This window comes from Alosa pseudoharengus, unplaced genomic scaffold (genome assembly GCF_046254945.1).
Source record: "Alosa pseudoharengus isolate Yale_2024_CS ecotype anadromous, Long Island Sound unplaced genomic scaffold, YU_APseudo_1.1 YU_APseudo_1.1_scf_21, whole genome shotgun sequence".
Classification (NCBI taxonomy): Eukaryota; Metazoa; Chordata; class Actinopteri; order Clupeiformes; family Clupeidae; genus Alosa; species Alosa pseudoharengus.
In genome coordinates, this window is record NW_027468674.1 from 2,978,055 (window position 1) to 2,991,336 (window position 13,282).

Here is a 13,282-nt window from a genome sequence, read left to right on the forward strand (position 1 = left end):
GACATGTGAACTTCTTTGATGATGGACTCATATCTGGGAGTCACCTGCCACTACACAGATGCCAACACAAATCTGGGATCAGTTCTCCTGGGAGTGGCAAAATTTCCTAAAGCCCACACCGCTGACAACATCAAAGAGGCTTTGTCCCATCTCATCACTGACTGGGGACTCACTGGAATGGTGACTACATTAGTGACCGACAATGCGGCCAACATGGTAGCAGCCACTGAAAAGCTGGGGCTACGCCATCTACCATGCTTTGCCCATACTCTTAACCTCATTGTGAAAAAGGCAGTTGAAGAACATGAGGCATTGACAGAAATTTGAACCAGAGCAAGGAGGGTGGTAACATATTTTAGGAGTAGTTCAAAGGCCAATGATAAACTTATCCTTGCACAGGAAAGGATGGGTAGGCAGCCCCTGAAGCTTGTGCAGGAAGTTGAAACTAGATGGAATAGCACCCATGACATGCTGCAAAGACTCCTTGACCTCCGAGAGCCTGTTGGTGCTGCCTTGGCCAGTCTATCTAGTGACATCATGCCACTTTCAAGTGTTGACTTTGAGGTCATCTCACAAAGCCTGGAAGTGCTGGCACCCTTTAAACATGCCACAACAGAGCTCTCTGAGGAGAAGAGGGTGTCAGCGTCCAAAGTTATTCCCATAATTAGAATGATTCAGCACAAAGTGGCTGAAAAAACAGGCCTGTCAACCAACCCAGCAGCTGTATCATTAGGGATGGCTCTGCAGCAGTACACCATCAGGCGATGTCGGAATGTGGAGTCAATCCGTATTTTGGCTCTAGCGATGTTGCTGGACCCCCGCTTCAAGACCCTTGGGTTTGGCAATCAAGACAATGCCCGTGAAGCTGAACGGCTGTTGACAGGTGAATGTACTACAATAATCCGGTCAATCAGTCAGTCTACATCACAAGCAGAACCATCAACCTCTCAGGGAGGCCAGAATCCAGCTTCCACAGGAAACCTTTGGGAGCTCTTGGACAGCCGGGTCAGTGAGACCCAGAAGACCCAGAGCTGCAATGCAAACGCCACTATAGAGGTCAAGAGGTATCTAAATGATGCATATCTCCTCCGAACAGACCCTCTAAAATACTGGCAAGCCCATAAGGCTGTGTATCCCCACCTGTATGCCCTGGCCAGTAAATATCTGTCTCTTACTGGCACATCTGTTCCATGTGAGCGCATATTTTCTAAGGCTGGGGATGTGATCAGTAAAAAAAGAAGCCGGTTGAGCCCCAGCACAGCAGAGCAAATTATATTCTTAAATAAAAATATGGCATAACAACATGTGTATTTGAGTATTTGTGAATTTCTGTTTCCAAACAATGTGTGTGTATAATGTTGTGTAGTCAGGAACCCAAACACTTTCATTCTTGTGCATTACTTTTTCACTATTTTTATCCATAGTGCAGGCCTAATTGAATAATATTAGACATGAAGAACAGCCAAGCAAACAGTGCAATGAAACCTCAACAAACTTGGTGTCAATAAAATGACACATAATGTAATATGTATGTATCTTTAAATGATGTGGCCATACAAAACATCTGGATGATGCTGGTTGTGTATGATTTTTATTGACCACCAGATGGCGATGTGGAGTAGAGTGTCAAAAGCATCGAAGCTTCAAACCAGTTTGGCAGTAGAAGCGTCACTGCTTCAAAAGCCTCGCTCGGCACATCTCTACCTAAAAGTAGCACCTACGTCTGTGACAGCTTAAAAGAAGTGGCAATGACTCCTAACGCGATGTTTTGAAATGCGTCTACTATTGTCTACAGGAGCTTCCAATCGCGAGGGAACTTGCATTGTAGGCATAACTAAGGGATGCAATAACACCACCAACAACCAAAACTAGCCTACTCATTGTCAACATGTACATGAAATGTAACGTTTCATGTGAATCAAATTAAAATGTTTTCTTTGCAAACGTAGGCATAGGCGTATGGTGACAGATTAATTTAATAATGCTGCTGTGTGAATCACGGTAAGCGTGAATGAAGTGGCCACTTCTTAATGGGACCCACTGTATGGAAGTGGGCTAAGTAAAATAAAGATGTTTTAAGATAAGGTTAATCAGAATTCTACGATATGCCCGCTTGACAACGGCAGAGATAGAACTGGCCTTTGGCCATAGCAACCATCTATTTAGAACGACTGGGCTTCATAGCAACCAAAGATCTGAGCTGTGTTGCAATGTGAGGCAAAGTATAGAAAGGTGATGAAACATACAGAGACAGGTCAAGAAATATAGTGCAGTGTAGACAGTAGTATACAGTTGATTTACAGATGGTGGTTTAGAGTAATATGAAGTATTCCTTTATTCTGAGATAGGCTACATCAATAGGCTCTCAAAACAACCCCAGTCTCACAAAACAATCCCAAACAGACATAAGGTCTTTATAGAGCAAATCTATATAGATTATTTGTCAAATAAACCAGTAAAACATAATTTGTGGGATGGAATATATAACATTCACACTCATAGCTCATATTTTTTTTTTAAATAAATCAGTGAAAAAGTATCCTGACAAACAAGCAGCTTTTTAATGCCTTGGTCATATTTCATAATTTCAATTCTTCTGTAGGTTACCTGATAGCCCAGTTTGAGAGGCGCAAGACGCGTGACATTATTTATTTTTGCAGCCAATCACTGCTGTCATTTTATTTTATTGATTTGATCTCAGTCATAGAACCTAAATTCAAAGGCAGGCCAAAGGTAAAATCCAACAAATCGCATTCAACCCGCAAGCCAATAGTTGAATAGCCCTCTCCTAGAGCTTTTGAGATATTGCCACTGCTCCAACATTGAAAGGCACTGTTACAATGCCTGGATCAAGCCAGGTTCAGCATAGCGTATGCCACTGTCCGCTCACGTTGCTGACCGGACCAGGGCAAGCACACTTTCGCAGTTCCCGCCGGAAATGCAGTCTAGTTTATGTATGTTGGTCTTAAGGGGGCATGTCAACCCATCCCATTACCACTTATTTCATGTATAGCGCCACCTAGTTAAAAATTAAAAAGCAAAAAATTAGGTGTTTTCATCACAATATCTCTGGCTGACAAGGTCAAAACTGCACGAAATTAAAAGTGTAGGATCATTATGACACCCTCTATGCCAAGTTTTGTGTACTTTCGTTCATGGGGGGCCTTACAATAAAATCATTTATGTGTACATTTAGTGACGTACACCAACAAGGATTCCCGGGACACTGAAAGACCGGGGTACACAAAACTTGGTGGGCATGTACCCCCACATGGATAGCATGGAACCGTCATTTTTCGTTTTGATCTGTAGCCCCCCCGCTGGACTGGACCCCCGAAAGGAGGGTAGGGCAGACACAGTTCACAGTTCCCTAGGATGACCATTTTTTTCCGTATGTTTGCCTCCAGGGGTTATGTTAACCCATTTCATGTGCACACATGTGCACAAACAGATACACACACACACACACACACACATACATTCACAGTAATCATACGTATGACACATACTCACACAGTAGACATATGTACGCTTGCATGCACAGGCACATTCGCAGGCACACACACAAGCACGCACACACACACACTCACACACACACACACCCACACACATAACATAAACATACTGTAACACAAACAATCAAGAATTTCTCAGAATTATGAACAGGCAAGAAGATGGAGGTGGGGTTGTATAAAATGAATTTTACATGTGAAAACTATGAACTAATCATGTTTTGGTACTTGTTGTCTAGCAGATACCAGTGAGAATTGAGTGTGGATAATGCTAGACAGTTAGAATCATATAGGCCTTTCAGCGTGATTTCTTTTTTGTGGAAAAAATGTGCTGGACTGGGCGGCGGTCATATTTTGTACCGCTCTGCGGTACATCTAGTTTTTTACTAGGGTACACTTTGAAATGGGTCTTACATTTTCCTTTTTTGGGGGCACTGACTCTGCCATGACGCTCCTGTTCCTAGATACACTAAACTGATTAGGTTCGGGAGAAAAGAGATAAAAAGCCCGCCTATACACTGAAAACTGATTCCGGTTTATTTAGCGAAACAGGCCAATCAGGATGCTCTCTGTCTTGGATGCGCCCAGGCACACACGCACCACCCCTCTCTCTCCCCCCTGTCGTGTGCGCGCTACACTCAGATGCACACGCACCACCCCTCTCTCTCCCCCCTGTCGTGTGCGCGCTACACTCAGATGCACACGCACCACCCCTCTCTCTCCCCCCTGTCGTGTGCGCGCTACACTCAGATGCACACGCCATTTCAAGTCTCGGTCTGGCGTGTGAGCTCTTGATCTAGATTCCGGGAGATTTGATCTAATTTGCGGGCATCAGGGAGGCGCCCCGCATCAATATGCGGGAGACTTCCCGAACTTCCGGGAGACTTGGGACGTCTGTAAATTTGAATAGACTTTTGACGAGTGACGATGCACTTTAGAATGTCATGATAGGGCCCATAATGTTATAGGCTTCATTGAATAGCCTAATGATCGTCAAATTTCAAGATTAATTTCGGTTTTTGTATTTTGATGTTTTGAAACGATTAGGAAAACGGAAAACAACTTGATTCTCGTTTTTCGATTTTGTATTTTAAAACGCAAATAAAAAAATCCTTTGTTTTTTGTTTTGTTCATTTTCATTTTCGAAACGGAATTCGATTGGCCAGAAGATCCACTGACCGTAGTGCTATCCAATTGTGTGTAGAAGTCCGGAATCATACAGAGTAAACATTGGTCTAGTGTTATCCAATTGCGTGCAGTGAGATTTTCAAATGCATGCTTGGTGCCGCCCCTCTAGTTGGGCCATTACATTGTTCGTGGCCAGACCCTTAATCTTTCTAGATTATCAGGGTCTGGATTTTCCAGACTACTTGTACTCTGCACAAAGACAATAAAGTTGAATCTAATCTAATCTAAATATAAGGTGACTACTCTGTCCACTCAGATCCCGAGCACAGCATCTATTTGCTCCTCAGACAAGGACTGCAATGAAGGAATAGAACATTCGAGAAGTAATGGTAAGCGAGAGTGTGTTTTTTTTTCTTTAATTTATGGCAGAATATTACTGTATTAATGTGCTTTTATCGTGTGTGGTATATGGTAGTAACCTCTACAGAGGCATTTGTTTTGGCTCCTTCACTTTCCACAGGTATGCAGACAGGTAAATGTGTGAACTTCAATCGCACAGTTAAAACATGTGAGATCTTTGCCTGGTGTCCCTTGGAAAGGGGCGATGAACCACCCAAGTAAGCTTGTTTGTGTCATATCATCTTTGAATGAGGGGAACAGATATGTATTCTTTTGTGTAGTCAGAACTGCAGGGGAAGTGAGAGGTTTGTTGTTGCTGTTGATGTCATGTTTGAAACCTGATGGCTATGTCTTCATGTTGCTCTAGACCTCCAGTGTTAGCAGCTGCAGGAAACTTCACAGTGCTGGTGAATAACAACATCCGATTTCCAAGGTTCCACTTTACCAAGTACGTCTTTTAACTCACTTTAAGTAGTGGAGCTTATTTCACAGAGCTAGGGGGAAATAAATGTTTCTCTTGCTCCGGATCAGGAAACCCCTTAGCAAAAATAAGTTTATGGAAGTGTCTTGTTAATCTACTTATTTTGAACTAAGTACATGCATATACTGTAGCTTACTTTTTGTTAACTGATCAGAGATACACTAAATTGAATTATACTTGGCTTATACTGATTAGTATACATAAAGGTTTAAGTATATCTAGCCTATACTTGGTACTTATACTTAAAAATACTTAATATACTTATACTGATGGAAAAGTCTAAGTATGTTTACTTGTATTTGTAATGAAATAGTTTTAGTAAGCCTAATATCTGTTTTGATTTGCATTGAGCTATTAGGCGAACTGAAATAAAACCATGATATATCTAGGTATAGTGAAGGGTATGTGATGATGTGGGGCTATTTTAATTCCAAAGGCCAAGGGAATTTTATCAGGATGCATAGTATTCTGGATCCATGAAGTAACTGGCCTTTAAAGGGACACCAGGCAACGTTTTCGTGTTAATTAATCATCTTCATAAGTCGGTATATGATTAAATGACTCATTGCCCGCCCCTACTGCCTGTAGGAAGAATATCCCGCTTACAAGTTCAGTGTATCGTACCCGCCGACCTTAAGTCTCACAAAGTCTTAGACATCGCGAGAAGCAGGATCAGTTTACGTCCTGCATCCACAGCACAGAGGCAGGCTAACGAAATGCTAGCTATTGTTGCAAAATGTGTGTATAATGGCAGAGCCGGCAAAGAAGCAGCGAAAACCCTTGATGGAAGATGCAAAGAAAAGGAAAAGAACTTCAGACCGAGCGAGGGCTCGCACACATATGGACACGTACAGACGCTAGGGGGAGTTTCGTTTAGCATCAGGTTTGCCTGGTGTCCCTTTGAAAATAAAAATCTGTCTTCCTCTATGGGAATTTAACATAGAGGGTTCCTTACTTATGCCCCCTGTATTTATTTGTGATACATGATTCATTCACAAAGATGGAATTGCAGCACTCAAAGTGTCCTTAACACTTTATGTGTTAAACAATATTGCGTTTTTAGCTTTTTTTAAAATTACGAAAATAGACTCTAACACAACTTATGTGCGATTTTGGGAACTCTATGATGAATAGAACTGAAATAGATGATGATCGAAAACTCATGAAAACGCACAATCTGCACATTTTGTATGGACATTTTATCATAACTCGGCTTTTAATGGTTGCGGCTTTGGGTCGAATCAGTGACGCATGCAAGTCAGGTCAAAACCAGGCCATTTATTTTTGTGGGTTTATCACTAGGTGGCAGCCTCGCCAGGTCTCGCTAGGCTCAAACAGCGCATATTTCATAAAAGACGCTATATCTTCATTTCTAGAAAAAAACAGGGATTTTGATGAAAACTAGCCACTGTTTAGCTTGGGATTTCTCAGGAACGGAGGCATGTATAAATAAACGGTTTACTTAAATGAGCGATTTGTAGGATTGTTACCGAACGTTCTGTAGGCAAAAAATCAAAACACTGGTGAACGTTCTCAAGACTACCAGACGCTAGCCTCTTCTGGGTTGCCAGATGTAGCCTAATAGTAAGTATAAGTATATACAGCGGAGAAAATAAGTATTGAACACGTCAACATTTTTTTCAGTAAGTATACTTCCAGAGAGGCTATTCGCATAAAATGTTCTACAGACATTAGTATTAACTTAGGTGATCCACACATATTAAAAAATCCAAACATTAATTTCCCTAAGTAGAGTTATGAGTAAAAAAGTGGAATGGCACAGGGAAAAAGTATTGAACACACTAAGAAAAAACAGTACACAAAGGCAAGGAATGGCAAGGAACGAGCTGGAATCTATACATAGTTAGAGAGTAATTATCCCTCCTATCTGTGCAAATTAATATAAGCTGGGTTAGTACATATTGATGAGCTATAAAAAGATTTTTCGTTACTAAGTTGTCACACAAGAAACATGTCATGATGGGTAAAAGCAAAGAGCTCTTCCAAGACCTTTGCAACATTATTGTTGCAAAACATATCAATGGAACTGGTTACAGATGCATTTCAAAACTTCAGAATCATCCAGTAAGCAGTATTGGAGCCATTATCTGAAAGTGGAAGGAACATCACTGCATCATCAATCGGCCATGCACAGGATCTCCTCAAAGATTTCTGACCAGAAAGTCAGAAGGATAGTCAGAAGTGTAGCCTAAGAGCCAAGGACCACTCCAGAAAGACTTGGAGGCAGCAGGTTCAATTGTTACAGAGCAAATCATAGGTAATGCACTCCACCGCCATGGCCTATGCAAACTCACCCCACATGACTGAAGAAAAACATGTCGAAGCTCATTGAAAGTTTGCTACACAACATTTGGACAAGCCTATGAAATACTGAGAGAATGTATTCTGGTCAGGTGAGAGCAAAATTTAACTCTTTGGATGTCATACTAGACAACATATTTGGAGGAGAAATGGCACTGTGCATCACCCTAAAAATACCATATCAACAGTCAAGTTTGGAGGTGGAGGCATCACGGTGTGGGGCTGTTTTTCATCTCATGGTACTGGCAGACTTCATACAGTTGAAGAAATGATGAATGGAGCCATTTTTTCTGGGAGAATCTTGCCATCCACCAGAACAATGAGGATGAGACATGGCTAGACCTTCCAGCAGGACAATGATCCAAAGCATTCAGCAAAGGAAACTCTCAATTGGTTTCAGAGAAAGGAAATTCAGGCCCTGACTTAAATCCAATTGAACAGTTTTGGAAGTTACCTAAAGATCAGGATTTACAAGAGGGACCCTTGGAATCTTCAATATTAAAAGACTATCTGTTTAAAAGAATGGGCCAAAATCACACCTCAATACTGCGACTGATTAGTTTCGTCATAGAGGAAATGCCTTGAAGCTCATTACAAATAAAGGGTTTTCCACAAAGTATTTAAGAAATTTCAGTAGGCCTGTTCAATACTTTTTTCCTGTGGCATTCCACTTTTTTACTCATAACTCTACTTATGAACATTAATGTTTGGATTTTTTTATATGTGTGGATTACCTAAGTTAATACTAATGTCGGGTGAAAATGTCATGCAAATAGCCTCACTGGAAGTATACTTACTGAAAAAAATGTTGACGTGTTCAATATTTATTTTCCCCGCTGTATACTCTTTTGATCCCGTGAGGGAAATTTGGTCTCTGCATTTATCTCAATCTGTGAATTAGTGAAACACACTGCACACAGTGAACACACAGTGAGGTGAAGCACACACTAATCCCGGCGCAATGAGCTGCCTGCAACAGCGGCGCTCGGGGAGCAGTGAGGGGTTAGGTGCCTTGCTCAAGGGCACTTGAGCCGTGGCCTACTGGTTGGGGTTCGAACCGGCAACCCTCCGGTTACAAGTCCGAAGCGCTAACCAGTGGGCCACGGCTGCCCTAATGAAGACTTAGCTAACGTTAGTTTGCTGGAACTCTGGGCCAAAGCTCCCAAAAACAACGCGGCACTCAAAGTGTTAAAGGTTGGATTTTCCTCATTAATTTTAATTAAGGCATTAAGATCAATTTCCAAAAGATGATTTTGTTATTCCTTTTTTTATTCAACTTTAGCATGGGTTCCTTAACTTATGCACTGCAGTGAACAAGTGTACCACAAGTACATTTATACTAATAAACTTATTACCTAAAGTAAACTTGGGAATTATGATCATACACTTCCTTGGGTATTTGTGGGGATGATATGAGCCAACAATAGTTACTGTTTTAGCTCTTGAAAATGAAGGTTAGTTGAAGTAGACTAAAATGTCCTGAATCTGATGATGCACCTAGAGACATTTGGTAAATACATTTTTCAATGTTTTATATTTAAGAAACCAGATAATTCAACTACAGGGTTGTTCACACAGTATTAAGCATGTGGAAAATAATGCATCATGTTGTCTTTGTGATTGCAGAAGGAATGTCCTTCCACATATAAACAGCTCCTACTTGAACCAGTGTGTCTTTAACCGCTCTACTGACCCAGAATGCCCGATCTTCAGGCTCAAAGACATTGTGGAAGAGGCAGGGGAGGACTTCCAGAAAATGGCGATTCATGTAACGTTATGAATTTAGACATTTTTATTCTATAAGAATAAGATTCTATAAGGGCAAGAAGGGAAGGAAGGGGGGCAATATAAATGGCTATTAAATTGCTTTGGACAAAAGCACCTGTCAAATATCATAAACTTACACATAGATGAATTGCCAGTGAACTGAATGGGAAGTCAGTGACTTGTTCTTTCATAACAAAAGTGATAGCCACCTATTAGAGATGTGCTGGTATCACTTCTGTCATTCATATCAAAATATTTTGTACAGAATATACACAATTGCAAGGACCTAACTACACCACCATATTAAGTACAATTTCAGTGAGTTTCAATCTATCACTGTCAGGATCCTGCAGGGACTGGCTGACTTTGTGCCACCCTAGTAGCCTGACGAGCCAGACCCACATTAAAATGTATGGTCTGGGAACTCACCGTTTGCAGTGCTCAGTCCGAGGGGCGGGATAATCGGTTGTCTTTCAAATTCCCTCTGCACGCAATAGACCTCTGAAGTTCGCCTACAAAAAAGAACCAAAACGGCCATCTTTGCTCATATAAGGAGATCTGGTTGTTAATTGAAGCTAACTACCTATGGCAAGTTGCATTGCAAGTTAGCTCTGGGGTAGCAAAAATCTAAGTGTGCCGCCTTCACGTACCGGAGATCACAGTATCCACTCGAAGGTAGAGGACAAAAGTGTGTTCAGGAAAACGTCTGCATTTCAGAGTTTTTCATCCCCGCGAGAGTTTAATAGGTGCGATAATTCAAAATCCCCATGTTATTTTCCCATAGGAAAAATCGCCTGGCTCTAAAAGAGGCCCAGAGACTCGGAGTATATCAGTAACCATAAATAGCTTAGTGCTGTGAACAACAGCATTCTACCTTAGTTGAATATTCCATTACAGTTAATCATATAGGCTACTGCAATTTAATACCATTGTTAGCTGTGTTTATATTGCCATCATGCCATATCAGTGTAAAATGTAGCTCAAATGATACTGATGATGATGATAATACTAATAAAAAGACTTTCCCAAAAGTATTAGCAGGGAGTCCCAAAAGTATATTTTGTTCAAAATGTGTGAACTCTGAACTCTGTGTTTTTGCATACAGAGCTCAAGTTGTGAACAAGCAATATACTATAAAGTTCTCAAACTATGAGAGTTTTCTGAAGTGCCGGCATCTGAAATGACACTTTCACTCACCTGATGAGAACTTTGTGAACTCTTTGTATGAACATTTGAACGAGTGAATAAAAAATAGAAATAATTATCTCAGAAAGTCCCAGAAATATGACTTGAATAGAAGTTAGTTAGTTATTAACAATTAATTGATAAACCTTTAGAATACTTTGAGTACTGATGCAGTCAGCATAGGCCTCTTACATTGTTTACAGGTAGGCCTACATTTCATTCCATTTTCGATGGCAAACGCAAAACAGCGCCAAAACAACCACCAGTGGACAAAAAGAATATTACATGTATACTGTTAAGACTCGCCATGGAGAATGAATGGGGGAAATTACAGAGGTTATAGTTTGACGATGTCGTACTCCCATGCGGGCCAGATGCTATATACCACGGACATGTTTTGGGGGGGCCACCCAAAATTAGGTGGCGGGCCGTAGTTTGGGGACCACTGGTCTAGATTTTTAGGCTACCACCCTAGTGGCCATTCTTAATTATATTGTTCTGTGTCATGTAGTCACTCAATGTTCTATAAAAACATTGAGTGACATGGGTTGGTTCCACAGGTGGGTCTCCTTGTATGTCTTACTGAGGTCTGCAATGTTCTAATATCAATTTGATTGAAATAATTATGATTAATTCACATGAAGGTCTTTTTCAGGAGCACATTATGAATGAATGCCTTTCACAAGTAACCTCTGTCTTGTTAGGGTGGAGTGATGGCATTTCATATCAAATGGGACTGTGATCTGGACTGGGCAGACAGATGGTGTGTGCCACGATACAAATTCCGGCGTATTGACACAGACAACACAGTTGTACCAGGATATAATTTCAGGTATGGGTTCCATAGTTTGTGAATTCAATGACAATAGGTGAGTTTCCATTAACCCTAATAAATGTGCAAATCCAAAATGCGAAAAGAAAAACGAGTAATGGAAACATGCGAATGGAAACCTTAAAAATATTGCAATAAAGTTTTTACATTCGCATGAGGTGGTTTTTCAGGCATATCAAGCAGGTTACACTTTACTTGACAGTGTCAACATAAGAGTGACATGACACTGTCATGAACGTGTCATAAACAAGTCAAAAAACAAGTCATAATTGTTTATGACATAACGATTCTGTTATTAAGTGACATTCGGTTTTTGTCATAACAAGTTAAAGTAAAATTCTGGTATTTAGCACTGAGTCCCTTTTCTGGTTTGTTTTAGATGAACTACAGTGGTGGACACAGTGGTGGACTTTTCTGACTAGTTTTGAATCGCCTTTACTGCTTCAGAGTGGCTGCAACAGGCATGCACAAACATGTCCTAAAACAACCCTTAACGTTCGTTTTCAAAAGTGCAACTCACCGAGTGGTTAGTGGTGTTCGTTGATTATTAAGATATATAGAAGAAATATATCAATGTATGATTTCCAGCCGTCTTATTTGCTATTGTGGAACTATTTTCTCAGACACCTCACAACCGCGTATAGAAAAGCTATAGCCTTTTTCACAACAGCGACACCTCTTTTCAGGAGAATATTGCAACTAGTGTCGCGACCACCACGTGCGAGTATAAATGGTTACGGCGCTCCCGTGACGTCACATTGTCGCGCTACAGGTCGGGAATGGCGACTATGCAGAGGCCTTAATGCATCCAGGGACTCTTCCTCTTGCCTGAAACGCCTCAGCTCTTTCCGAGCGACAAGAGATGGTGACGGTCATTAAGTAAATTAATGAGCCCTTTTGGTTGAGATGGTACATAGCAGCAGATCTGTCTGTCCACACAAGGACATGCTTGCCCTGTATAAAGGGGAAGAGAGCCCTAAGGGCGAAATGCACTGCCCACAGCTCCAGAACACTGATGTGCCTCATGTTCCTTCGGGGCTCGCAGAGACCACTCACGGTTCTGCCTTCCCAAACTGCTCCCCAGCCTGTCTGGGAGGTATCTATTGACACAAGTGTTCTAGGCTGCCCAAGAGAAGTTCTTGTACATGCATATGTAACCTGCGTTGTGTTGAACCTGCGCGATTCAGCCCTGCACACGCCCGGACTCGAACCCGCAAAACAGCAGCACGTCGGATCGGGAGGCGAGCGCGCTAACAATTGAGCCAATAGCCCAGGCTACTGGCTCGCATGCCAGCAGCACCCTTGAGGCGTCAGGGAGTGAGGTTTACCAACGTTCCATAAGCACAGGTAAGCTAGCTGGCATCCATTACACTCACCCCCCTACACCTCACTCCCGATCCGGGTCATGGCACCAATGTAACCTGCGTTGTGTTGAACCTGCGCAATTCAGCCCTGCACACGCCCGGACTCAAACCCGCGAAACAGCAGCACCTCGGATCGGGAGGCGAGCGCGCCAACAATTGAGCCAATAGCCCAGGCTACTGGCTCGCATGCCAGCAGCACTCTTGAGGCGTCGAGGAGTGAGGTTTACCAACGTTCCACAAGCACAGGTAAGCTAGCTGGCATCCGTTACACATCCTGGTCATGAGGGCAGAG

General features: G+C 41.9%; 1 pseudogene; it reads left to right on the forward strand.

Annotated features, from left to right (window-relative positions):
- The window catches only part of LOC143138675 (P2X purinoceptor 4a-like), a 36,663-nt pseudogene that overhangs the window by 19,535 nt on the left and 3,846 nt on the right, over positions 1-13,282 (forward strand).